The sequence below is a fragment of the Myodes glareolus genome, chromosome 17 (genome assembly GCF_982192425.1).
Source record: "Myodes glareolus chromosome 17, mMyoGla1.1, whole genome shotgun sequence".
Classification (NCBI taxonomy): domain Eukaryota; kingdom Metazoa; phylum Chordata; class Mammalia; order Rodentia; family Cricetidae; genus Myodes; species Myodes glareolus.
Genome location: NC_142042.1, coordinates 46291916 through 46297430, shown reverse-complemented (window position 1 = coordinate 46297430; position 5515 = coordinate 46291916). Strand labels below are relative to the sequence as shown.

Here is a 5515-nt window from a genome sequence, read left to right as displayed (position 1 = left end):
TTCTAGACAGAGATGAGTGACTTTTATCATTAATAAAATAGAGCCGAGGACTCATGACACTTTTGAGTTCTGTAAGGGACTTGGAAAAGAGTATGCAGTAATGAGAAATAAGGTCTAAGAAGGACCCAAGACAAATTTAAAATCAAGCAAATAAGATTACCCTTTACGGTGAGATAAGTGGAGAATCACTGATGGACTACAAACAGTGAATTGGTCTAATGCAGTTATGTTTAGACACAGCAGAAATTGTGAAAGAGGCAATTTGTAGAAATGTTAAAAGGCTAAGAAGTTGTCTAAATTTTATAAGCTACAGTGAAGACATAGAAAACCAGATTATTTAAAAACATAGTCTCACAGTCAAGAGGACTTGCTGACAGAATCTGTAGTGTGAGAAAGTGAAGAAGCAGGCACAGTAGATCTCAGAGTCACCCACTAAATGTATGGCAATGTCATTCATCCGTGACAAGCACTGGAGGATTGAGAGTCCCAGAAAAAGGAAAGGGTTTGCTGTACATTATGGTTGACAAAATACTGAAACACAAAAGTGTGGCAGATACAATTAAACTAAATACCATTCAGTAAGAAAGAATACTTTGGAGAATCTGCATACACTCATAGAAGAGGTTCAGAAAGGTAAGCATGTATTAAAAGGATATTAAATAGATCAAAAAGGAGATATGACAGATAAACAGAAGGTAGGTACTCAAGTGAACTGAAATAAATCTAAAGAGTGAAAGAATCAAGCAAATAATTGATTTCCTATGTCTTCTAGCAAACAAAACAAAACAAAAAAAAGCCAGGTCTTGGTTTTAGAATTTTCAACCTCCAGAATCATACTGCAATAAATATATTTCTAATATTATAAGCTTTAACGCTTGCAATTTTTACCTTAGCATTAGAAAAATACAACAGATATTATGTGTTTTAAGGTCTACGGGACACAAGTCAAAGGTCTGGTAGCTTGCTGCACACAGAGATGTCAAGTTCATGAGAGTGGGCGTGTGTTTTAGAGTGTAGAGTTATTGGCATAGAGGGACATCAGATGCCATGATATTGGATGAGAATGTGAAATAAAGTAGTCCCTGTGTAGAACTCAGGGGAACCCCAATTCCAGAAAGTGACATTAACACACTGAAGAGTGAGGGCTGGCAGAGCATAGGTAGAATGTGTCTTAACTATGTAGGTGTGGTTCATAATATCAAATGTTACTAAGAAATTAACTAAAATAAGTTTAGATGAAATAAATATGCAGATATGTCAAAGGGATCGAAAGGTGAGTTTAAAGGAAAAGGAATAAAAACACACATAATGTTCAGTTGCTTGGTAGGAAAGACTTTAACATTCTAACCTGAGTAGGATTGGAGAGGCAAAGACCACTCCTGAGACCATGGTCCATTGCCTTTTTACTGGGATCAGAGTAAAACTATGAATAATAAATAAAGGTAGGATGAAACCTTAGAACTAAAGAACAATAATTCCTCACTCTCACCTTTCAAAATCCTTATGATGGCTTCGGTTTGGGTAAAGCTGTATGTACATAATAATGCATAAGTAGTTTATAGAGGCTTCTAATTTAAGTATGCAAAGGAAAATATGTAATGTTGTAAATGCATTGGCCTCTTGTCTGGCAGCTGTGACAAAATACTGAATAAAAGCAGCATAAGGAAGAAAGACGGGGTTATTTTGATTCACAGTCTAAGGGTAAAGTTCTTCATGGTGAGGAAGTTCCAGGGGCAGGAGCCTGAGACAGCTGATTGCAGTGGAGAATTGAGACATTCTCCAGTCAGGGAATATAGTAAGAGAGATGCAAATTCTCAGTTGCCTCTCTCCTTTCTATTCTGTCCAGGACCCCAGACCATGCAGTGCTACTGTTCACAGGCAAACGGGCTCTTCCCAACTCAGTTACCTATTTTAGAAAATATTTCATAAAATACCCCAGGGTATTGTTTCCACAATGATTCTAAATTCCGTAAAGGCGATGAGTGAAATTAACCATCACCAATAGGAAAAGAAAACTGGAGAAGAAACCAAGATAAAGTTACAGAAACAATAAAACACTTTAAAAGAACATGATTGCATTCTAGATGAGGTTAATCATGCTAAGAAAAGCCACAGCACAGCAGACAAACTTGCAATTGCCACACATGCAAACACAGACACACAGAAGAAACCAAACACATATGGTGTTTTACTAACCTTAGCAGGAAAACAGAACTTAAATAATAATATAATTCTGAGTTAACTAATTGATGAGCGTTTTATATTGATGAAAAATGTATTGTCCTAGAAAATCAAGATTGGTCAGTTCTTTATCAAACATATATCAACTCTCTTCTAAGTTTTGCCAATTTAAAAAGGTAAAAATGTGTTTATCTTCCCATCTAGATAGTTATATAGATAAGAGAATATTAATGTGTGTATATGTATGTAGAAAATTGTGTATGACCTCTATACATACAGAATGCATAAATTGGATAACTAATTTTTCTAATAGAAACCTAATCTTTTCTAAATATTGTATTTAATCTATCCACATATTATGTAAAGGGGAAAGTAACCTGCAAAATATACTGTCAAGCACCAGAGAGTCAATTGGTTTGTTCTGTAATTCCAGTAAAGTGCACTTGGGAGAAATGAAATGAAAGCATTTAGAAAGGTGGATGATAATGGGAGGATGTTGGCAATGTGATTGGGAAAGCATCGAAGCAAAGCTAAAGAGGAGATTCAGCCACTTTCTAGCATGAAAAAATAGATAGTCATCAAAAGTTCAGTTTTTAGCTGCTGGCAAAGGATTTACTGAATCTAAAAAAACACAGTTGCAACATGCAAATAGGTGAATTTGAATTATAACAATTAAAGAAAATTAGAATCATCATTTTGATGGCTAATCAAACCTGTGAGCCTATGTAATTCATAGAACTTAGCTGTTTTTAGGTACTGGGCTGAAGTCATAATATGAATTAAAAATAAACACAAATTAAAACAAACTCATTGAAAGTAAAATATGGATACAAACAAGCATAAATATATGCATCCATAGCTCAGTATAATTCTATAGAAGCTGACCATGTCTTTTAACTATTGAAAAAAGCAATTTAAATATAATAGGTCCCTTATGACTAACACTATAAAAATAGAATATTTAAAGAAATCTTTTAATGTTTTATAAAACCTTAACAAAAATATCCTTGTGACTGACCTCATGGTGTTAGTACTGTGAAATATTTTGTTTACCAAATAGTAGCAACTGAAATTCATTTTGTGAATTTTTAAAGTAACTTTGGTGAAAGCTATCCCTAAACTTAAAGTTTTTAGGGAGAAAAAACATTTCTGTCACATTAGTCTTGATGCTTTCAGCAATGGCCTTTTGCACAGGAAGAGGAAGGGAGCAAGTGTCAGGAGTGCTATAATCAGATACGGTGTTTGAAATAAAGGAACCAGAAAAAAAAGCCCTTATCCCTGAGAAATAATGACCACAAGCCCTGACTGGGCTCATGCCTGGAAGGAAGGCTTCAGATAATGAGCTGTAATCCAGAAGTACCTGCTCAGTTGTGTCAACGAGGTAGGTGACAAGGCCGCCTTTAGCCTACTTGAATGTAAGTTCTGTACTTTAAACTAGGTCAGATATATTATTTCAATTTAAAATAAGAATCCCTCAAGCAGGCACTATTCTGGAACAGGGCTTTTTGGAAATACTTGGCATGTAGACATGCTCCTCATGGCTTGTGTAATGCTTTAGTAATGATCAGCCTTCTCCTCTGTTACCCACCACTATCTAGTATCTCATAATCAAGAGTCTTCCCCAGTTTCTCCATAAGAGTGTTTGAGTGCTTCTTATTGTCTAGATACAATAATAAGAGTCATCATGAACCACATCCTGGGGAATAGTAATATTGTTTTGAATATAAGGAAATATTTGTTTTCATGTGTATATCAAAGACTCTACGTTAATAACTGATGACAAGAGACAAAGGATTTAAAACCTTTAGATAATCACCACTGGATTTAATCTCCCTTGATTATTTTTGCAGAGCATTTGATATGCTCACAATGAATTTTCAACATGATGTATCCACATAGCAGAATCACAGTTGTCTTCCATTAGTCCTCAGTGTCTTGCTTTCTTTTTTCTTTTCTTTTCTTTTCTTTTCTTTTCTTTTCTTTTCTTTTCTTTTCTTCTCCTTTTCTCTGCATTAGGAATTGCTGAGTATAGCTCTTACCTGGAAGGCAGTTCTTCCTTATTGTGTTTCTTTCTAGCCTATCTATCCTTCTTTACACATGATTCCTCTTCTATTACCTGTTTGTTCTTCCTCCTTGGCAGTGTCCTCCTCCTTCTCCTCATCTACTTCAAAATTAATTTTAATCTTGATTTGTTTTCATTTGTTTTTGGTAATTTCATCCTCTTTATCTACCTCTTCTATTTTCCAACTTTTAAAGAACAAGTTGGAAGTGAAAAGTCAGCAGAGGAATCTTAAGTCTTCACTTTCATGTTTTTATTTTTCTGTATTTGCTAATGCCTTCCCTATTGAACTTATTTTTCTTATAAAAATATAGAGTGCTACATGAATTTGTGTGTCAAATTTGTTCAGGAGCCATGACAATCTTCTCTGTATCATTCCAATTTTAGTATATGTGTGTCAAAGTGAGCACATAAGTAATATTATAAATCCATTCTATTTTAGCAAGTATTAAAACATGAATAATATAATAGAAGCTGTATATTTTTAATGTGACTTGCTCATATCTCACATTTCCACTACAGACCAGAATATCTTATTCCTTATTATTTAAATGCAAGCCTAGGTTAATCAAATATTTTCTAAGTTTTTAAGCACACTAAATTTAGCACATATTTTGCTTTTAAGTAATTTTTTATCTGTGCCAAAGGAAATATTTCCTTATATGTGAAAAGTTATGATGTTATAGACTCATTTGGATGCTCTCTTTTGCTTTACTAAATGACTTAAAAATAGAAAGATTCATAGTGTCAAAAATAGTTCAGAAGCTAGTTCACAAAATGAAACACTTAAGGAATTAATGTCTTAAAGTAGAAGAGTATCTAAGAATCAGAATAACAATGAACATGGCATCATAACCCTAAGTGTGCAGCAGTGCTGTGTATGTAGAGACCAATAAGTCTCTAAATGAATTTAAGATCTGCTCACCATGCAGAAAACCATGTTTGATACTGGACACCTACCCCAGAAATCTGAAGGTGAAGCCATGGATCTTAGAGAAGAACCTACAATACTCTCTTTACCAAGCCAGCATAATTCCTAACCACACACTAAATATTTGTCCTTATACCCAAGTGTATAAGGAGTATAAGTGAGAAGCAAGTGTAGTTTTCACTCCTCACCGAGGACACTTTTCTATGTAACAGACAGAGACCAGTATAGAAAACCACAAAAAAATAAATAAATGCAGTGTTGTGCAGTCTAGATCCACTGGAAAAAATATACAATGCAACTCCAACACCTACAGCTCAGAGATCATTGAGGAAGGAGGGACAGGA

At 34.5% G+C, this 5515-nt stretch overlaps 1 non-coding gene across 1 annotated transcript; it reads right to left on the bottom strand.

The window, feature by feature from the left end:
- Nucleotides 1-4544: 4544 nt before the first annotated feature.
- On the bottom strand, nt 4545-4650 carry LOC125406509 (U6 spliceosomal RNA). Its single transcript, XR_007233930.2, has one exon. It is a non-coding gene; the product is annotated as a U6 spliceosomal RNA (small nuclear RNA).
- Between the last annotated feature and the right edge of the window lie 865 nt (nt 4651-5515).